The 23,356-nt window shown below is 37.2% G+C and overlaps 1 protein-coding gene and 1 pseudogene across 4 annotated transcripts in view; both read left to right on the forward strand.

The window, feature by feature from the left end:
• The first annotated feature begins 5,088 nt into the window (after positions 1–5,088).
• The window catches only part of MAP3K13 (mitogen-activated protein kinase kinase kinase 13), a 172,383-nt gene continuing 154,115 nt past the window's right edge, over positions 5,089–23,356 (forward strand). For 2 of the 3 annotated variants that reach the window (XM_081236061.1, XM_081236059.1), the window contains exon 1: positions 5,089–5,177. The gene's annotated coding sequence lies outside the window, so the exon portion shown is untranslated. The remainder of the gene's footprint in view (positions 5,178–23,356) is intronic. The other variant, XM_081236060.1, reaches the window with a different exon arrangement.
• The window catches only part of LOC308618350 (nucleophosmin-like), a 43,222-nt pseudogene continuing 24,957 nt past the window's right edge, over positions 5,092–23,356 (forward strand). Inside the window, exon 1 of the transcript XR_014017879.1 lies at positions 5,092–5,177. The product of XR_014017879.1 is annotated as a nucleophosmin-like (transcript). The remainder of the gene's footprint in view (positions 5,178–23,356) is intronic.

A 23,356-nucleotide genomic window follows, 5' to 3' on the forward strand; every position in this document is an offset into this window, starting at 1 on the left:
TGTCTGGTTTTCTTCAGTTAGCATAATGTTTTGTTTTTAAGATTCATCCATGTTGTAGCATATATCAGTACTTCGTTCCTTTTTATGGCTGAGTATCCACATTTTGTTTATCCATTCATCAGCTGGTAGATATTTGGGTTGTTTCTACTGTTTTGGCTACTATGAATAATGCTGCTATGAACATTTTGTGTACATGTTTTTATGTAAACTGTAAACTGCGCCAGCTTTCTCTAGTTGTAGCGAGCGGGGTCTACTCTTTGATGTGGTGCACGGGGTTCTCATTGCAGTGGCTTCTCTTGTCGTGGAGCATGGGTTCTAGGCATGTGGGCTTCAGTAGTTGTGGCATGTAGGCTCAGTAGTTGTGGCTCGAGGGCTCTAGAACGCAGGCTCAGTAGTTGTGGCGTACAGGCTTAGTTGCTCTGTGGCATGTGGGATCTTCCTGGACGAGGGATTGAACCCGTGTCCCCTGCATTGGCAGGCGGATTCTTAACCACTGCACCACCAGAGAAGTCCCCTCCACTCTTTCTTTCATTCATTCAACAAACATTTCAGAACTGTCCTCTCCCAGAGTCTTGGGATACTCAATCTTTACCAGTATAGATGGTTATTCAGATAGGTGGTATAATAATGTCTTTGGTTAGAGAAACTAACAAGAAAGAAAGAAAGGGAGAAAGGAAGGAAGAGTGAGAGAAGAGAGGAGAGGGGAGAGGAGGAAAGCAAAGCAAAGCAAATACGCCATCTAGTGGTCACAGTGGGAGATAGCATGTGTTTTTTTTTTCTGCTAGACTGACTAACACAAGGTTTACTGAAGGTAGGACCTTGAAGAAGAAATTGAGGCTAAGAGGTGAAGTGATTTGTTTAAGGTCACATGGCTAGTTAATAGCAGAGCTAGGCGTAGAACCCAAACAAACTGACTCTAAGACCTGTGTAAACTGTGATTGTCTGACTCTTAAAAATGTGGTTTGGGAGTTCCCTGGCAGTCTAGCGGTTAAGATTCAGCACTTACACTGCTGTGGCCTGGGTTCAATCTTGGGGAACTGAGATCCCACAAGCCACGTGGCGCGGCCAAAATATATATATATATATATATATATATATATATATATATATATATATATATATATATATATATATATATATATATAATGGTTCAAATGATTTAAAATTTGATTAAAACATTTTATACTTATTTTTATCAAGTTATGGTATGTTGGTAGCAAAGGGGAAAAAGTACATTGGTTGAACGAAGGCACTAGATGGACCTATGATAACATTAACATAGAATTATTTTTTCATTAAAAGGTCTGTCTCCCTCACCATATAGAAATCTCCTCAAAGGCAGGGGGTTATTTTATTCATCTTTGTGTCTCTAATGCCTGGCCGGGTGTCTCTCCTGAACGAATGAATAAATGAATAAAATTAGGAGTCTTAGACTTTAGAACTGACTGCCATTGTCTAATTTTGTGACTTTCAGTAAATTAGTTAGTTCCAATGGTCCATAGATTCATTAAAAGTATCACTGACCTTTTTTAATGATAGAGTTGGAAGAAACCTTAAATTTCATCTATTCCAACTATATTATTCTATGGGATTACCTGGGATTACCTGGTCATGTGGAACACAGACTCATAACCAACATTTCAATAATAATACCTATGTTAGCTTTGTCACAGTCCTAAAACAGAGTTTAAATATTTAAGAGAAATCGTGTCCAATAGAGAAGTCTAAATAAAGTTGTGCCATGTTATTGGCAGTGTATTCAGAGTATTTATGTTTACCCTCAGGAACTGCTTGAATCTGTTACTTATGCCTGTTCAGCCAGTTAAAACTGAAGGTAGAGCTCACAGGAATTGATACTTAACCCCTCATTTCTGGGTAAATATAAGAAGTTTGCCATGGGAGAGGGGGCTACAGTGTTTGAAATGAACCCAGCAGTGGCAAGACCAGAACATTCACACAACCATCAGAATCCTGTGGCAACTGCTGGGTTCCACTGCTCTTGTCTCTCTTGCACTGGGATTTTCCTAGTCCTTTTCACTTGAGAGTGAAAGTCTTGCAAGTGAATCTGCTTTTACCTTATTAACACCTTGAGGCATATTTTGGAAATGGAGGAAGGTAGTGAGTATTTTTAGACTCTACTTCTGGTCCTAGCCCTGCCATTAATTGTGACTTTTGGTCAGTTGCTTCTCTGGATCCAATTTTCCTTACTTGTAACATCAAGAGGTTGACTAAATAATTATCTCTAAAGTTCTTTTCAGTTCTAACATTCTGTGATTTTTTTTTGTTCTAAAGATAAATCCTCAGCTCAGCTGGTCCCATCTGTTTTGTCCTGGGTTGACTCTCTTCCTCCCATAATAACTTACTATGCATCTCCACCTTTTTGAGGGCAAGGCTTGGGTTTTACTCATCTTTCCCTCAGTACCTAGCAAAATAACCAAGCAGGTGATTTCAAGGAGCGTCGAAACTGATTCTTATACAAAATTCCATCTTTGTCTGGAGGAGCTCACAGTTCAGAAGTACCAAGCATCATTAATTAATCACTTAATTAAAAGCTGAGGATAACAGGAAAACCGGTTCCAAGCTCCTTTACCATCTGCATGTTCCAACAGGAAACCAGAGAGCGTTTGTAATAAACACTCATTGAATGCTTTCACTATGCCAGCGCTTTCCATGTATTATCTCAAGTAATACACACCAACCTTATATTCTAGGTACTAATTCTAGGTACTAATATTGCCTGTTTCACGCTTGAGGAAACGGACACAGAGAGGTTAAGTAACTTGCCTAGGTAATACCGTTACAAGTGAGAGGCAGCATCACTTGAGCAAGACTGAGAAAACCTTGTGATTCTCCGAGCGTCCTGACGAGTCCAGAGAACAGTGATGAGTTCAAAGTACAGAAGGAGCAGAAGGAAGTGATCGTCTAAGGGAAGGCTGCAGAAGCTGGCAAAGAAGTTTGAAAAACAAAAAAAATGCTCTTCTCCAAGCTGGGCTACATAGCCGGAGTTTAGAAAAGCAAACAGAAAAAACCGCGTAAACAAGGCCGGGAGAGCTCCTGTATCCCAGGGGAACCGAGGAACAGGCCGGAAGTGGCGTCAACTAGTGGCGTCAGGTGCTTAGCGGGACTGCGGGGCCGGGAGGAGTTCGGGCCGGACGCGACACCCGGAAGTTACGCCCTGGAGGCGGTACCTGGTTGTGGAGGGCGTCGCGATGGGCGGGGCGGGGCGTCCGTGGTCATCCTGGAACCACGGATCCCAGGCAGGTAACCTGCGGGCCGAACCTGGACCGGGGCAAGGGTGAAAGTTGGGGTTGGGGGCTCAGATTGCTAGAAGCTCCAAGCTCGGGCGGGGAAACGTGGATCTCGCATGAGGTGGGGTCTGGAGGAAAGGCTCCTTGGCGTGGGACTCCCTGGAGAGACAGGGATACGAGGAACTTTGGGAACGGGGTCGTGAGGGCCGAGGTCGTTGAGGAAATACAGGCCGAGTCTTCTAGGAATCGGTCATGGCTGGGGGTCACAGGCTCATGAGTGTTGGCGCTCGGGGGTGAAGAGATGGAACCTGGGCACTGAGATGAGCTGACCTAGAGTTCATTTCCCTCCTACTCCCTCACCCGTCCTGTTCTGCTAGTAGGGGACAGCGACATCGTCTTTTCATCTCTTAATCCAGGACAGCGCTTTGCCACTATTAGGCATCTTTAGATGCTGTCAAATGAATGAATTAATGAACGCACGAACCCAATTCTGGATCAGCTGGGGGAACTTCTGAACTTCAGTGCTCCTACTTGTGAATGTAGAAGTGATGCCAGCTTAGTTTGCTAATCAGTGGTTTTGAGGATGTCAGTGCAGTAGAGATTCGGGATATTGTTGTTATTGTTTTGTAGTTATTGAAATTTAGAAATGTGTCTTAATATTTTTCTCTGGGGTGGGTAGAGAGGAAAGGCGATCAATTTGGCTTTTTTCAGGTTCCTTGACTTTTCTGGGAATAACTTCCAGGTGAATGATACCAGACGGGAGTTGGCCATCAAATGATAAGCTGCAGTTGTAGCACTGAGCTTCTAATTAGTGTTCTAAGTGCTTTCTTTTCAGTAATATGAACTTGCTTTGTTTTTCATAATGTTTTCTTCCTTAAATTGAGGTATTTTTACATTTGAGATGTAAATGAGAAGTATTTCATAACAAAGATGAAAATAGTAATCTCTAAAAATCCAGTCAGGGGTTTCACCTGGTGGGTACACAAAAGGTTAACTCCTTCCAAACAGTTGTAGGAGGCTTCCAAAAGAATGAATCCCTGAAGGTTAAATTGTTTCCTTTGTAAAGTATTTGTTTAGGTGTCTTGAATGGAATAAAGAGTAGGCATAGACCTAAAGAACAAGTAGTGTAACCAGATTCTTTTTGGTTGTCAAATGGGAAAAAAGTGCATGTGACCCATCAGGCTTGTAGTAAGATCTAGATAGTGAATCACTATCTAGATGCAGTGATTGATCTAGATCTAGGGAGGTGATTATGTGTATGGGTTTCATGCTATCAAATGAGGTAATAGCTCCTAAATTGTTCTAGAATGTTATTATTAGATTGGATATGACGGAGTAGGAAAACCTGAATTTAAGGCTTTTTGTTTGTTTTACAAAGAAGAAACTAGTAAGCATTTTTAGATTTAACTATCTAAGCTGTTCTTAAAAATAGGTTGGAAAGAACTAAAAGTAGGTATGTGAATACCTTATTGAAGACATCTAATTTTTTAAAGTTTGCCTGCCTTTAAACCTTGTTTCCCAATTTCTGGAAACTGTTGGTATCCAAATCATCCCCACCTTTGTGTGCTCTTACTATGGTGCCACTTTTAGGATACATAAAAATTTGGTACCTCTAGATTTGTATTAATATTAATGTCATAAAGTCTAATTTTGCTACCTAAATGTGCTGTTCGATGTCATGTCCACTGATTTTGTACATCTAAATGCCTATATTCATAATAATTATTATAACTGATATTCATCATGAATTGGTATCCAAGTGGTAACTTGGGTATGTACATTGACATTCTTGAGGTTTTCAGTTTTGCAGAACTCTGATATCTGTGGACGCTAACATGGACTTCATTTAAAGAAACCCACGGATCATTAATGGACAGAAACATGAATCAGATTGTATTTTGGCATTCAAATCCTAGCACTTTGGGAAAGGTAAGTTTTTAACTGTTTTATGTTAGGTGAAAAATAGCCCTGGATTGGTCTAGAAAATTGTGGGATTGTGATTGAAAATATAGGCTGAATCTTTTTAAATTATGTTTTCATCTGGACCTTCCAAAGAGGTTTGAGCTTTGTTCAGTATATATGAGGCGATTGTTACTATTTCTCTGTAAAATTGATCAGAAATTAAAGAGATTGACAAGATATCTTATTCCTGGAAGATTATTGCTCTGTTTTCTTTGGGTGGTGGAGGGGAGATCTCCTTTCAACATTTTAGAGCCTGGTGGAGTATATCAACCCTGTAGGTATGGGACCTCAAGCAGTCATTAGGTCATCTCACATCCAGGTTTGGCTCTGTAATAGTATTTGTCCCAAATCTAGCCAATTTTATTTTATGCCTTAGGTTAAAGCAAGGAAAGAGGCCCCTAAATATCTTTTTTTTTAATCCTACCTTATTTATGCTATATTTTTTTATTTTTTCTTCTTTGTTCTTTTAAAAAATATCTTAGATGATTCATTCTCCAAGGCCTTTTATCTTTCTGTCCCAGGGGTAAAAAAGTTCTCTCTTTCTTCTATTTTATCTTTCCTAGTTGAGGAGTTTTTAATTTTCAAAACTTTTAACTTCTAACTTTGCGATAATATTAGGCACCTTTTAATCACTAATTATTAAACTTATAGTTTTTCCTGGTCTCCTCTGTAGATAAACTGGCTTCTTGTTTAGAATTTGTTCACTTCTAAAAATAGACTGTGCTTCTAGGAATTCATCTTTCAGATATATTTGCACTTGCACACAAAAATTTGTATTTAAAGATATTCATCACCATATTATTTGAAATTAAAAAACAACAACAACAACTAGAAATAACGTAAACATCCCTCAACAGACATCTGGTTAAATAAATGCCTTCATATAATGTAGTATTTGCTGCTGTTAGAATGAAGTAGATCCGTAGGTGGAGATATGGAAAAATCTCTAAGATACATTGTTAACTGAGAAAAACAATGCAGAATGGTATGTATAGTATGTTTTCATTTGTGTTTTTAAAAGCATGTATTTCTGTATATACTTGTAAAATTTCTTCAAATCTATATAAGGAACTACTGACATAGGTATCCCCAGGGAATGAAACTAGAAGTCTAGAGTAGGAAGAAGACTCATATTTTTTCTGTATTCTCCTTCTGATGGATTGATTTTTTTTTACTATGGACATGTTTTTATTTTTATAATACTAAGAAACAAACAGCAAGGCTTTAGGCTAATTATGGGAGCCCACTATTATTCCTTACGACTTTTGTCCTTATGATTATTTGCACTGTTCAGAAGGAGTGGGGTTGCACAAATGAGTTAAGTTTATTTCAGAGCTGCATGAAAGGTTTGGTGATATTTTAATAGGTTTTTAACCTTGACATTAGATTATTATTCATAGTAAGAATTTGTGAATAAATTAGGTGCTTAGTGTTGCCGAATTCAGTGCTCATACACAATTCATACTATGTGGCTGACCTTCCCAGGTGATATGGATGTTGTTACCTTTGTTGCAAGCTACGTTTGTGTTGCATTGGCATGGTTCTTCTGAGCCTCTCCTTATTACCGAATGGGATGGACTTTATTTGATTTGAATTACTCTTCAGAGATTCTACTCTTTAAACACATCTTATCGTTATTATTTCACTTTGTTCTTGATGTCTGGAACTGGCCTAAGACATTTCAAAGAATGACTTGTTCTCTCTGTTATAAAATCAGGAAGCCAAAAAGATCATTTAGATATATTTGGATAATCTCATTCTGTATTGAGAATATTACTTTGGCTGATTATCTGCCTTGGAACTCAGCAAAAACTTCTGGTGACTTTTTACTTCTCTAGCCGTCTTTGTCTCTCCACACTTTCTGTTGTTGTTTTTGTTTGTTTGTTTGTTTTTTTGCGGTACGCGGGCCTCTCACTGTTTTGGCCTCTCCCGTTGCGGAGCACAGGCTCCAGACGCGCAGGTTCAGCGGCCATGCTCACGGCCCTAGCCGCTCCGCGGCATGTGGGATCTTCCCGGACCGGGGCACGAACCCGTGTCCCCTGCATCGGCAGCGGACTCTCAACCACTGCACCACCAGGGAAGCCCCCTCTCCACACTTTCATTGGGGGAAATTTGGAATAACAGTAGTATGTCAGTAAAATGAATTATACAAGAAATTTAAAGATATAATAATCTTCATTTTGTTAGTGGAGGGATTTTATTTGAAACTTGCTTGAGAATAGGCTATGTAAGATACATACCTATATGATACTACTATCATATAAAATACATGATGTATATCTTGTTAAAAGCAAAATGAAGATCACTAATCTAGGGGCTGAGTCATGATGAATGGAATAAAACAGGTTATGGTATGCCAGGTGTTTTATACCACACTTTGGCAGACTGTTTTGCATATAATCATTTCTATTAAATGATGCTTTGCTTCTTGAGATCTGTGGGACTAATCACTACTGGCCACCAGGGGGAAACCAGTGAGCAGGATGCCTAGAGTGGGACTTCTTATTCTTGCTAAGAGAATGGATAGCAACGAATTGAATCCAAGGGTAGACTGTGTTTTCTTAAGTCAAGATGAATATGGTAAAGGTGACTTATAGATGAATGTAAGTTATATGTAGAGAACATAGAATTGGGAAGATACCTGTGTTTGTGTATGTACAAAGATGTATAATACAGTATAAAAACGTGTATATATATTATTTCACATATTTTTAATACATATATATTTTTTTTCACATGCATTTTATATGAAAACTACAAATTCCGCAGAAGAAGATATCCAGCTAATGCAAGAGAAAAAAAATCAGAAGTTTAAGGCCTCAGAGCTAGGCCTGTTATGGGGTAATTCATCATAGTTAGAACAGCTTGAAAAATTTTGGAAGTTTTAAGATCATTCACAGGGTCCAAGTGACGTGAAGGTAGACAAAAGCCTGAGAATGAGAAAGTTAAAATCTAGTAACATGCAAGATATGGTTAAGGGTATTTTTTTTTTTTTTTTTTTTTCTTTTTGTGGTATGCGGGCCTCTCACTGTTGTGGCCTCTCCCGTTGCGGAGCACAGGCTCCGGACGCGCAGGCCCAGCGGCCACGGCTCACGGGCCCAGCCGCTCCGCGGCATATGGGATCCTCCCAGACCGGGGCACGAACCCGTATCCCCTGCATCGGCAGGCGGACTCTCAACCACTGCGCCACCAGGGAGGCCCAAGGGTATTTTTTAAGATTCTGTTTTGTGGCATTGTTTTGGGTGGGGGGAAAAGAAGGAAGAACTGAAAAGGTTATTGCTGTTCAGTTGGAATTGAGCTAGGTCCCTAAGCTTTTCTTAGCATTCCAATTGTGTATGACCAAGATGGATTAACTAGACCCATTACCTACAAAACAATCCGTTTTTGTATATTAATTATTAGAGAAACCTTGAAGAACAAGAGAATTGTTTTTAATCAATTTTGTAATTATATAAAAGGACAACTGTGATGTTCTAGGTTGAGGGCACTGGGACTACTTTGTTCAGAAAATAGAAGACTTTGGAAGAGTTGGAGAAACTCCATAGGAAGTACACTTGTTCTCTGGTATTTGAGGCCAAAATTAGTTCTCAATGAGAGAAGGTATAGATAGAACTAGTCAACAGTGGAGCAGATTGTGTCAAGAGGCAGTGAACTCCAAGTCATTAGGGTCACTTAATCAGAGTTTGAGCATTGGGACTGTTGTAGAGGGTATTTCTCATTGTATGGGAGATTGTACCAGATTATTATTAAGGTATCTTTTAAATCTGAAAAGAAATTTATAGTGCAATAAAGTGGTTTATTATAGTGTGTGTATACATTCTGTTATCCCTGTATTTAAATACTGAGAGCTAACTTATCTACCGGTCATTCATCCACCAGCTTCAGGTTACTTATAACCAGGAAATAGAACTACCTGAGCTCCCAAATTATAAGACACAGAATCTATATGCCTTTCTCAGGTCCTTACTCTGTTTATTTACATTTAGACACAGTTCTAACATGCTTAATTAACTGGTATCTAACTCCACAGTGTACTAGAAGCAACAAATTCTGAGTGGGCTAAGTGCTCCCATTAGAGGCAGGCACATTGACAAGTATGGACAAGAAGGAAGTCAGAAAGCCGACCAACTAATTTTAAAATTGTAGCACCTGGAGCTCTTTTTTTGTTGTTTTTTTTTTGTTTTTTTTTTGTGGTACGCGGGCCTCTCACTGTTGTGGCCTCTCCTGTTGCGGAGCACAGGCTCCGGACGCGCAGGCTCAGCGGCCATGGCTCACGGGCCCAGCCACTCCGCGGCACGTGGGATCTTCCTGGACCGGGCCACGAGCCCGTGTCCCCTGCATCAGCAGGCGGACTCCCAACCACTGCGCCACCAGGGAAGCCCTGGAGCTCTTTTGATTAGATGAGAACACCTCTGTGGTCATGGATGTTCAAAATGATAACTTAAATAATTTATGTTCAGTATTTTCTATGTAAGAATACCTAAATTATAGAGATTTCTTCCGTGTGTTTAATAACAAAAGACAGATTATTTTGGCATTTGGAGAGGGTACATGCATTGTACAGTGGAAAGAGCAAGGACGCTAGAACAGTAAACACAGATTTGAATCTGGGCTCCAATATCTACTAGCTGTTTTTATTAATTAAGTTTATTATTCATCCTAAGCCTCAATCTCTTTATCTATAAAATAGGAATTTACTGAAGAGTATGTAAAAGATTTGCCTATATTAGGTGTTAATTAAATAATAGCTATTATTATTTCATTATTACCATAAAGCCTACTCTACCTTGAATTTTTTTTCTCTTCAAATAGAGCAAAAACAAACTTATCTAATAAGTTTATTGTATATATTAATGCAAATAATGGTGATGACATGCTTAAAAAACCTTTTTAAAAAATTGTATAAGTAATCCATGTCCACTTTACAAAAAATAGGATATAGAAAAAATATATGTGTATATCCCCCCAAAAGGAGTAAAGTCATCTATAATCCTCTACCACTATTAATATTTAAGTGGCATGCTTTATTTTTAAACTGCTTTGATATTCCTATAGGCTGTCACTTCTGAGTAGTGACATCTGAAACTGATACTACATTACTACTGTTGGGAAACTTAAATTAATCACTCCACTTTCTAATCAGAATATTCAGTGAACGATTGTGACATGGCACAATGCTGATTTAAAGAAAGCCCTAGTTCTGGAAAATTTTGTGTAATGAAACCAGTTTTGTAGAATAGTGGGTGTAGTTTGATGCTGTGGAGCTGGAGGGCCTGAGTTTGAATCCTGACTCTACTCTTTACTAGCGAGGTAAACTACCTGAAATTGTTTAACTTCTCTGTGCCTTGGTATCTTCATGTATAAATTGGGGATAATAGTAATATCTAATTCATGGGATTGTTTTGAGGATGAGTGAATTAATCTACCTAAAGTGCTTAGAGTAGTGCCTGGCACAAAATATAGACTCAGTAAATATAAATTGCTATTATTATTATTAATTTTTAAAAGCTTAATTTTTTCTTGGAAAAAAAACAGGTTTATGGGAGCAGATAAAGTAAAAGAAACAAGTTAGAATGAGCACAAATAGAGAGATTTACTGTATATTTTTCATTTGAGCTTGCAAAGTGGTCTGACTTTTTCCATTCTAAGGCTTTGTTAATTTTTCTCCCTGTTTAAATATTTTCAAACCATGATATTCCTAATTTAGCTTCTTTCTCTACCCCACAAAATCAACTTCATTCTATGCTGTCTCATCCAACAAATAATTTGGCCATGCTTTCAGAAATCAAAAGCCCTTTAAGACAGTCAAATATCATGAATAGCAGTGAAAGAGATTCAGGAAATTATCATTAGATCAGTTCATCTGACTACAGCCCATGGTGGTTCTGTAAGACCTTTAAAGTCAGTTGCAATTTGAAGTGAAGAATATTCATCAAAGTGAACATATTTAGCCATTCTGTCCACTATGTCTTTTTAAAATCTTTCTTTCCTTTTCTTCTTTATTTCTTTTTGTTTTCTTTTGTTCTTTCAGCATAGTATCTAGTGATCTGATTAATTACTGATCAAAGAGTTATAGCTTTTCAAAACCCTTAAAAACTTTTATTAGACTTGCTAGTAGAATTTTTTTGTGTTTTCTTTTAAAGCATCCAGTACAAGTTTTTGAAGACCCTGGGGCCTACCATGATTATGCATTCAAGGTTTGAGTTTGAATAACTTCATCAAGACTTAGATCCTCTTCAAAAGCCTCAAGTCTCATCCGTATTAAGCTCTCCTTTGAACCCTCTCACAAAAAAAAAAGCTTAAAGGGACTAAAATCCATTAATACATTCCATTTTATATCCTCTTCTCTGATTTCAATTTCCTTGGCCTTTAGGTTCTTTCATACTGCTTATGTTCCTTTAGACTACAGCCAAGAAATCAGTGCTTTCCAAAAGAATGTATGTCCTGTGGCCATAAGTTTTCATTGGTAGAGAAGCGTAAACTTGGCATGATAAGTTTAGAATCAGGTCTTTTGTTGTATCTTATAAAAACTTCAGTCAACACTAAGAAAATGAGGATGAAGTGGTAAAAATATTTAAGGTCAGATTATGCTCTCAGAGGCTACATGGTTTAGGGAAAAGAACCCTCAACCTAAAAGTTAATGGTTCTTATTCTCTCAGCTCTTGGGCCTAGGAAGGTAGGTGATTTAAGTAGAATGAAAGCGTGTACGTGTCCAGGCTGGATACATGTTAACGAGGCTATGTTAATTTTTGTTTTCTTTGAGTACATAGAATACTCCAGTGGGCTGATTCTAAGAGGGAGGAAGACTATAAATTTCCCTAAAATTATAAGTTAGCATTGATAATGCTATAGAGCAGTTATGTGTTATAACATACACCTGGTTTGCAAAATTTGTTTACTAAGTTGCGACCAGCATTTTTTTTTTAATGAAAGTACATAGAACAGAAAATTTTACAATTCATCCCAAATGGTAAGAGTAAATATCGTTTTAGTCATATATATATATACACACACATAGGTATACATATATATATATATAAATGTATGTGTCTGTATTTGTGTACTTGGTCATTAAATAAAACGCATTTTTCCCTTTGAGTTGCAGTCACTGATCTAGGAGTATCGTTTCAGTATTAATCCCTTTCCATGCATTTGGATTCTAAGGAGACTCAGTGTTTCTCTTCACTTCATACTGCTACTTGTGACAAAGGAATGAATGGTTAATATCAGTTTGACTTTGGTCTAATTAATTAACTATTCTTTAGTTCATAGCACAGAGAAAACCTATAGGCCCTAAGGGTATTTTATTTAATATTCTAATACCATCTACTCTCACACCCAGACTGTTATATCATTTAAGGTTGGTTTAACCTCATACTAGTAGAAAGATGGTATTAAATGTTTTCCCTTTAAATTTTTTTTTTTACTTTTATCTTTCTGGACTAATAAAAACAAACTTCCGCTTAGTTTAGCATTGTTTGAGGACTCAGTGGAGATAGGTTCCAGAGAATATAGTTAGCGTGACTAGGAGTTTGATGGTCACTAGAAGAGAAAATGCCAATTTATCTTTCTCTGAGTACCTAAATTATCTTTAATGATTTAAGATTAAATATGCCGGGCTTCCCTGGTGGCGCAGCGGTTGAGAGTCCGCTTGCAGATGCAGGGGACATGGGTTCGTGCCCCGGTCCGGGAGGATCCCACGTGCCGTGGAGTGGCTGGGCCCGTGGGCCATGGCTGCTGAGCCTGCGTGTCGGAGCCTGTGCTCCGCAACAGGAGAGGCCACAATAGTGAGAGGCCCGTGTACCGCAAAAAAAAAAAAAAAAAAAGATTAAATAAGCCACTGGCATTAACTTATTCAACTGTTTCCCTAAAAACAGATATCCACTGTTTTGGTGATAGCATTAGTTAGGAATAGGTGACTTTTACAGTATCCATGAACAATAGGTAATGGCTTCTTCTTCCAAGGGTTGCACATTACAATTCACTGGGGAAGAACTAATTCTTTAGTGCTTGACTAAGTTGTAACCAGCATTTTTTTTTAAACGAAAGTACATAGAACAGAAAATTTCACAATGCATCCCACGTGGTAAACGTAAATATTGTATTAGTTCTCTGTCATCTCCTAACAGTCAGTCCCAGCCACCCTGGTCTTCTAGCTGATCCTCAGAAAGAAAGCTTTCTTCTGCTTCAGAAACTTTGCTTCTCTGCCTGGAATGCTCTTGTGTTAGATATCTATGTGGCAGATATCTATGTGGTTTAATCCCTCATCTTCAGATCCTTCAGGTCATGATATGTCACCTTCTCAGTAAGCCTCTCTCTGACATCTTATTTAAAACTGTAACCTCCCCCACTCCCCCCATGGCATCCCTTTTCCCCTTCTCTGATTTACTTGTCTCCATGGTACTTATCTCTGACTGACATCCTATTCACCAGTGTTTTTTCCAGCACCTAGCACAGTGCCTGACACACGTAAGTGCTTAGAACATATTTATTAGGTGAATGAATTTAACTTGTATTTACAGAGGTGCACATTTGGGACAATGAGTCCTATAAACCGAATTATGGGGACCTAATATTTTTAAATGACTTTAAAAGATGAGTTAATTAAATTTATTTATAGCTTGCTTTGTTCTAAATATTTGAAGTAGCTTCTAAAAATGCGTATAGTGCAAAGGGATGAAGACATATAAAGAGAAGAAAACAAAGTGAATGTAATACTTACATTAAACTGGGTAAAGTTAATGTATAGAAGGGCCTCCATAGTGACTATAAACGCAGATTGTAAGTCTGACTAGTTAAAGAGTTAGCTTGCTCAGAAATGATAATTGGACTTGAATCATGAACTTTGTCCTGTGGCACAGGTCACAGACATTTGAGTCTTATGTAGGGACCCAGAAAACCTATTTGGTTTAACTGTAAGAACTTGTGAGATTACTCTTATAGAAAAAACTTGCTTTCTGTATTAGGAAATTTCCTACTGGTATAAAATGTACACAGTCTATCCATAATAAAGCTTCTGCTGTGTCTGAGAGATGACAGTCATAGCTGTCAGCCTCTGCTTCTGTTGTGTTTAGGACATTTCCAAGGTTGATTCCAAGTTAGTAATCGGATATTTTTGAAAGTTTGCTGTCAAAGATACCAACGAGGAGATCAATTACTCTAATTTCTCCTACTCATGAGGTAGTATGAGATTCCAGTGGTTGTGGCTTCCTTTTAAGATAGATAATTGGAGGCTTAGAGTTAGGTTTTTCTTTTTGTGATATATGCATATATCAAATTATTGTGATCAGATTATTGTGTTGTATACCTTAAACTAATGTAAGGTTATATCTCCATAAAACTAGGGGAAAAAAAGTTTTTATACAGTCAACCTCTGAATTGGGGTGGAGGATTGGGAGTTAAGTAGGTGAATTAGACTTCAAGAAATCTTTCACTGATATATTGGGTTGGCCAAAAAGTTCTTTCGGGTTTTTCCGTAAGATGAGCTTTTTGGCCAACCCAATAGTAACCAAAATTAGAGCTACCTTCTGTATGTGTGAAGTTAAATGGGACATTATGCAGTAAGACATGTCTTTTTTTTTTTTAAGATTTTTTTTTTGATGTGGACCATTTTTTTAAAGTCTTTATTGCACTTGTTACAATATTGCTTCTGTTTCATGTTTTCATTTTTTGGCTGCGAGGCATGTGGGATCTTAGCTCCCAGACCAAGGATCTAACTGGCACCCCCTGCATTGGAAGGCGAAGTCTTAACCACCTTGACCGCCAGGGAAGTCCCAAGACATGTGTTTGTGTTCGTGAGAAGTATACCTCCTGAATTCTGTTTTGTCTTTTTTTGTCATTTAAAACAAATAAATGAAATGAATGAAAACAAAACAAAACTGAGAATTGTGGAGATAGTGCAGGCCAGAGATAAAGTGGGGGATGTGAGTGGGGGTGGACTGCAGACCTTCCAGTAAACTTCACCGTGCTTCATTAAACAAAGCTGGCATTTTGAGGCAAAAGGAGAGAATATTTAGCTAAGTGGGGTTGCACTGGCAAAATGTGCTTTTATTTGACTTTTTCTTGCTTGTACCTTTCTCCTTTCTATCTTTGACCTGGAGATAAACAGTACTTTTGAAAGTCAAATCTTCTGCCCTGCCCCATTTTTCAGGTTGAAGGATGGGAACTAAATGAACATTAGACTTTTAGGGAAATGATGAAAACATGGAGTTAAAAAAAATCATTTATGTTCCACACATTTCAAAGTCAGAATATGGGGAAACTAATAACACCACATAACCATTAAGGTGGACAGTTCACCTAAAGGGAAAGTAATTTTACCAAAAGCTCTGTATAACATGTTGCTGATTAATTGATCATATTGGGTTATGTTTAATCTATAAGTATACATTTTTCTAACTGTGTATAAGTATACATTATTCTAATTTAAAATGTACTGATTTTGCTTTGCACATTTTATTTATTTGATGGAACTTTATTTTTAAAGAAATCAAGCAACTCTTCATTTTGGCATTTTATGAGTAACAGTAGAAAACTTGAGAACAGACAGAACTATCAGTGTAAAAATAAAGCAAAGGTCATCATATCTTCTAGCATAAGTGTTATAGAAGCAGAGAGCTCTTGTTTTCATTAAAAGTGCTGAAGTGGCAGAAAGAAAATATCCCCCAACAACTTTGCTGACACAAATTTTGCTACAGTGAGGACAAAAAAAATTGTCCAGGCTTTTAACTTGATATTTCTCAAACTGTGTTACTCAGAATAGCTGATATAGCTAAAAGGGACTTCGTAAACCAAAAGGGTTCTATAATGATATAAGTTTGGAAAATATCACATTTTTTTGGAAATTTATAATGCAGATAAGCGTTTTCCAAACGTATGTGTGGCCAGAACTCTTTTTGGCTCATAAAATCTTAATAACCCTTGGAATAGAGTTCCAGGAAATGCTGTTCTAGATTGAAAAATAAATTTAAAATATATCTTCATACATACACACATGTATGCTAATATATTCTATTGTAATATTTTATGTACTGTTTAGTAAATAAATCCTGATTGTCAATGAGATTTTTATCCAATATCATTAATGAATATAGAGGTTAGAATATTAAGATTATTCAGAAATTTGTACATATGTACTAAGTTGGATGCGTGGTCATTAAATAATTGTACAGCCTTGACCTAGATAATCACTTATCTTTTCCTGGACACATTCTCTTTACTCGGCCTCCAGTATATCACACCCTTCAGGCTTTCCTCCTACTTCTCTGACTATTCCTTCTAGTCTCCTTTGTTGGTTTCTTCTTATTTTCTTGACCTCTAAACACTGGAGTGCCTTAAAGCTCAATCCTAGGACCTTATCTCTTTTCTACCTAGACCCATTTCTCTTATCTACTCTCACAGTTTTAATACTGTAATTACTAAAAAATTTTTAATCTCCAGCTTGGACCTCTCCTCTGAACTCCAGACTTGTATATACATCTGCCAACTTAACATTTCCATTTGTATGTCTAACATTCATCTCAAACTTAACATGTTCAGAAGTGAACACCTAATCTTCCTTCCCATCAAACTTCTTTTTAGTTTTTTTATCTCGGTAACAGACAATTAGATCATTCCTGTTTCTCAGCCTTGGAGTTATCCTTGACTCCTCTGTTTCTCTCATACCTACCATCTGATCCTATAGAAAGTCCTGTTGACTCTACCCTAAACATACAGGCAGAGTCCAGTCACCTCTACCACTACCTCCTAACTTATCTTTTTTCTTCTACCCTTGCCCCTTTCAACCTATTAACACAGCAGCCAAAGTGATCCTGTTAAACAGAAGTAACATCAAGTCACTCTGCTCAAAACTCCAGTAGCTTCCTATCTTACTAATAAAAACCCTTTACTTCTTTGACCTGACCTGCTACTACTCTTCACCAGCTAACCTGCTTCAGCCTTCTCTCTGTTTTAGGGATTTTTCTGGTGCTGTTCCCTGTGCTTGGAATGATCTTCCACAAACCATGTGGCACTTCCCTCACCTCCTTCAGGATTTGACTCAGAGGTCACTTCCTCAGTGAGATCTTCACTAGCTCCACTACCTAACTCCCAACTCTCCCTCCTGGCCACCACACACATACTTCTTAATCCCTTTTCTTGCTTTCTTTTTCTCCTTCTCACTATATAGCATTCCATGTATTTTCCTTATTTATCTTGTCTATTTCTTTCTTCCAGCTCTAGAATGTAAGCTGCATGAGAGCAGAGTGATTTGCTTTGTCTTTTTTGTTCTCTGCTGTAACCCTAGTGCCTAGAACAGGGCCTGGCTCACAGAACGTACTAAATGAATATTTGTTGAATGAATGAATGAATGAATCATGTATAGAATTGCTTAAGTGTCTTAAATAGTTGAATATAATATTGTTTATTTGTCTTAATGTGGCTGAATATAAAATAATTAAAGGTATTATTTATAAAGGAATCAAAGTAGTTTTGACATAATGGGGAAAATCCCATTTAAGCTGAGACTTTCTCAAAATGTCAGTATATATTTATACTCATTTGATTACTATTTATCAAACACTTGATATTTTCAGGTATGCTGTCAATGTGCAATTAAGAAATAATGCTTTCAACAGGTTGAATTAAGTAAATTACTCTTGAGTGGGTAAGGTAAATATAGTCAATATAGTGGTAGTATCTTTTTCTGAACTTGCCATAGTATGTAAACATAGATGTATTTAAAATGGTAGCTAGTTTAATTGGAGAAAATTAGAGAGCACATATAAATTAAAAAATCACTGAAGAAAGCATGAGAAGAAAAGACTGACTGCCAAAGTTTTATGTGCTATAATACAACTGCCCTTGAAACCATGTGGTATTAGTACAGACAGATCAAAAAATATAAGTAGCAAGATTGAAAACCAAAATTAGGTACATCAGTATTAAGAGGATTATTTTGAAAAATGAAAACCTAAACCATGAATCAGAAATTAGCATGGATCCAATTCAGAGGAAAAAGCACTAGTATATGTATTGCACATTCATATATGGAATGAAGACAAAAATGGAAACGAATACCAAGATAAAGATTTGTGAAATCAAGTTGTTTAGATATAGTTTAACAAGCATTGAATATTAAAATGATAACATTTTCTTAGTACACATAATTTATGCCAAAAATTAGAAGTATTAATAAACAGAGCAAATAAACAAAGCAAAGTGCTTTCTGGACATGATTTTAGATAAAAAACCATTTGTAGTGTATACAGAAATTAAAAATCTCTTAAATCGGGCTTCCCTGGTGGCGCAGTGGTTGAGAGTCCGCCTGCCGATGCAGGGGACACGGGTTCGTGCCCCTATCCCGGAAGATCCCACATGCCGCGCAGCGGCTGGGCCCGCGAGCCATGGCCGCGGAGCCTGTGTGTCCGGAGCCTGTGCTCCGCAACGGGAGAGGCCACAGCAGTGAGAGGCCCGCGTACAGCAAAAAAAAAAAAAAAAAAAAAAAAATTCTCTTAAATCTAAAAAAAGTTCATATTAACTATAGGAGGAGAGTTTTGCTTCTGTTTAAGATGTAGAAAGTTGCAAGAGGACATTTCTCCCACTCTAATGTGAGAAAAAGCCTGATAATCCACAAAGTCATAACTTTTCTTGAGCCCATGAGAGAGTTGAGTCCACAAGGCAATCAGGTGAACTGAAATTCCAAAGACAAGCCCTTCTGAGAAGAGATGGGACACAGGAACTGTTTTGCCTTTCGCAGAGCATGGGAGGAAGCAGCAACCACCGTAAAATGGGATAAGAAGAGAACAGCTAAAATTTTAATGAATTCTTGAAGTCTGAATATGGGGCTAGAATAACAGTTCAGAATAACTGGGAGCCCCAGACACAGGGGGGTCTGCACTCACTTCAACCTCTTTTCTATGGCTCCCTTGTATTAATTTCCTTAGACTGCCAAAACAATAAGTGCCACTAACTAGAATGAGTTAAAACACCAGCAATTCTATCACAGTTCTGGATGCTAGAAGTCCAAAATCGAGGAGTTGGAAGGGCCATGCTCTCTCTGAAGAATCTGCTCCATCCCTTTCTCTCTCTTTTTTAAAAATCGGTATTGGATATTTTTATTATTTTTTAAATTTTATTTTATATTGGAGTATAGTTTATTTCCATGCCTTTCTCTTAACTTCTGGTATTTGCTGACAATTCTTGGTGTTGCTTGCTTTGTGACAGCATAGCTCTAATCTCCATCTTCACATGGTTGTCTTCCTATGTGTATCTGTGTCTCTGTTGCCCCCCATGCAACATCTTAACCGTTTAAAGTGTACAGTAGTATTACCTATATGCACACTGTGCAGCACATCTCCAGAACTTTTTCATCTTGCAAAACTGAAACCCTGTACCCATTGAACAACTCCTCTTTTCTTCTTCCCCCTAACCCCTGGCAGCTCCATTCTACTTTATGTTTCTAAGAGTTTTACTACTCTAGATACCTCATATAAGTGGAATCATCCTGTATTTATCTTTTGGTGAACTGGCTTATTTCACTAGTACAATGTCCTCCAGATTTATCCATGCTGTAGCATATGACAGGATTTCCTTCTTTTTAAAAGGCTGAATAATATTCCATTGTATGTATATACCACATTTTCTATACCCATTTATCTATATTGATGGACATTTAGCTTCCTTCCCCCTCTTGGCTAATGAGAATAATATTGCAATGAACATGGAAGTGCAAATATCCCTTCAAGATCCTGTTTTCTGTTCTTCTGGCTATATACCCAGAAGTGGGATTGCTGGATCATGTGGTAGTTCTATATTTAATTTTATGAGGCACTTCCATACTGTTTTCCAGAGTGGTGGTACTATTTTACATCATTCCCACTAATAGTGCACATGGGTTCCAGTTTCTCCACATACTCACTAACACCTGATATTTTCTCTTTGGGGGGTTTTGGGGTTTTGGCTTTTAGGGTTTTTTTTTGGCAAGGGGTATAGTGTCCATCCTAACCGATGTGAGGTAATATCTCGTTCTGATTTGCATTTCACTGATAGTAAATTTGAGTATCTTTTCATATGCTTATTGGCCATTTGTATATCTTCTTTGGAGAAATGTCTATTCAAACCCTTTGCCCATTTTTTAATTGGATTATTTTGTTGTAGGAATTCTTTATATGTTCTGGATATTAACCCCTTATCAGTTATATGGTTTGCAAATATTTTCTCCCATTCTGTAGGTTGCCTTTTCACTCTGTTGATTGTTTCCTTTGCTACACAGAAGTTTTTAAGTTTGATGTGGTCTCATTTTGTCTGTTTGCTTCTGTTGCCTGTGCTTTTGGTGTCATTTCCAGAAAATCATTGCCAAATCAAATGTCATGACTTTTTCTTTTGTTTTTTCTATAAGTTTTATAGTTTTAGGTCTCATGTTTAGGTATTTAATCCATTTTGAGTTAATATTTATATATGGTATAAGGTTAAGGGTCCAGCTGCATTCTTTTGCATGTGGATATCCAGTTTTCCCTATACTGTTGGTTGAAGAGACTATCTTTAACCACTGTTTAGCCTTGGCTCCCTTGTTGAAGATAATTTGATCATAGTGAGTGTTTATTTCTCAGTTTTCTATTTTGTTCCATTGGTCTCTATGTCTGTTGTTATGCCAGTACCATACTATTTTGAATAATGTAGCTTTGTAATGTGTTTTGAAGTCAGGAAGTGTGAGGCCTTGAGCTTTGATTTTCTTTTCCAAGATTATTTTGATTATTCAGGGTCCTTTGAGATTCCATATGAATTTTAGGATTTTTTTTCTATTTCTGCAAAAAAATGCCATTGGAATTTTGATAGGTGTTATATTAATTTGTAGATTGTTGTGGGCAGTATGGACATCTTAACAATATTAAATCTTCCACTCCCTGAACACAGGATGTCTTTCCACTTACTTGTGTCTTCTTTAATTTCTTTCAGCAATGTTTTGCAGTTTTCAGTGTATGTCTTTTGCCTCATTGATTAAGTTTGTTCCTAAGTATTTTATTCTTTTAGATGCTACTGTAAATCAGATTGTTTAATTTCCTTTTTAGATTGTTCATTGTTAGTGATTTCTATGTGTTGATTTTGTATTCTACAACTTCACTGAGTTCATTTATTAGTTCTAGTAGGGTTTTCTTGGGAATCTTTAGTGTTTTCTATGTATAAGATCATGTTTTCTGTGAACAGGGATAATTTTACTTCTTCCTTTCCAATTTAGATACATTTTATTTATTTTTCTTACCTAACTGCTATGATGAGGACTTCCAGCACTATGTTGAACAGAAATGGCCAGAGTGGGCATCCTTGCCTTGTTTCTGATCATAAAGGGAAAGCTTTCAGTTTTCACCACTGACTATGTGTTAGCTATGGCCTTTTTTTTTTAATTGATGTATAGTTGATTTACAATGTTGTGTTGGTTTCAGGTGTACAGCAAAGTGATTCAGATATATATATGTTCTTTTTCAGATTCTTTTCCCTAACAGGTTATTAAAAAATATTGAGTATAGTTCCCTGTGCTATACAGTAGGTCTTATTTTATATATAGTAGTATGTATATGTTAATCCCAAACTCCTAATTTATCCCCCCCCCACCACCACTTCCCCTTTGATAACCATAAGTTTATTTTCTATGTCTGTGGACCTGTGGACTTTTTATATATGGCCATTATTATGTTGAGATGATTTCCTTCTAATTTTTTGGACTTTTTTTATCATGAAAAGGTTTTAATTTTGTCAAATGCTTTTTCTGCATCAATTAAGATGATCACGTGGATTTTGTTCTTAATTCTGTTAATGAGGTGTATTACATCAATTGATTTTTATATGTTGAACCTTTTTTTTTTTTTTTTTGTGGTACGCGGGCCTCTCACTGTTGTGGCCTCTCCTGTTCCGGAGCACAGGCTCCGGACGCGCAGGCTCAGCGGCCATGGCTCACGGGCCCAGCCGCTCCGCGGCATGTGGGATCTTCCCGGACCGGGGCACGAACCCGCGTCCCCTGCATCGGCAGGTGGACTCCCAACCACTGCACCACCAGGGAAGCCCATGTTGAACCATTTTTGCATTCCAGGAATAAATCCCATTTGGTCATGGTGTATAATCCTTTTAATGTGTTGTTGAATTTGGTTTGCTGGTATTATGTTGAGGATTTTTTCATCAGTATTCATCAGGGATATTGGTGTGTAGTTTTCTTGTAGTATCTTCATCTCATTTTATCAATAGTATCAAGGTAATGCTGGCCTCATAAAATGAGTTTGGAAGTGTTCCCTCCTCTTCAGTTTTTTGGAAGAGTTTGAGAAGGATTGGTGTTAATTCCTCTTTAAATGTTTGGTAAAATTCTCCAGGGAAGCCATCTGGTTCTGGGCTTTTCTCTGTCAGGGGGTTTATGATTCGTGATTCAATCTCCTTACTAGTTGTAGGTCTGTTCAGATTTTCTGTTTCTTCATGATTCAGTCTTGGTATGTTGTATATTTCTAGAAAAATATCTATTTCTTCTAGATTATCCAATATGTTGATGTATAATTGTTCATAGCAGACTCTTTGGATTCTTTTTGGTTTTGTGGTTTCAGTTGTAATGTCTCTTCTTTCATGTCATATTTTTGTTATTTGAGTTTTTTTTTCTTAGTCTAGCTAAGAGTTGTCAATGTTGTTGATCTTTACAAAAAAACCAGCTATTGTTCATTGATTTTTTTTTCTAGTCTCTATTTTTTTAATGCTGCACTAATGTTTGTTATTTCCTTTCTTCTGCTAATTGAGTTTAGTTTGTTCTTCTTTTTCTAGTTCTTTGAGATATAAAATTAGCTTGTGGATTTGAGATCTCTCTTCTTTTTTTAATGTAGGCATTTACCACTACAAACTCTCCTCTTAGTACTGCCTTCACTGCATCCCATAAGTTTTGATATGTTGTGTTTTCATTTTCATTTGTCTCAAGATATTATCTAATTTCCCATGTGTTTTCTTCTTTAATGCATTGGTTGTTCATGATGTGTTGTTTAATTTCCACATATTTATGAATTTTCCCATTTGTATTCTTCAGCACCAGAAGTTGTTTCTTTTTTACACTTTATCTTTGTTGATAGTCTCATTTTGTTTGTGCATCATTTTCCTGATTTTCTTTAGTTGTCTGTGTTCTCTTGAACATGGTACATTGAGCA

Source organism: Mesoplodon bidens (genome assembly GCF_964165515.1).
Source record: "Mesoplodon bidens genome assembly, chromosome: 5".
Lineage (NCBI taxonomy): Eukaryota > Metazoa > Chordata > Mammalia > Artiodactyla > Ziphiidae > Mesoplodon > Mesoplodon bidens.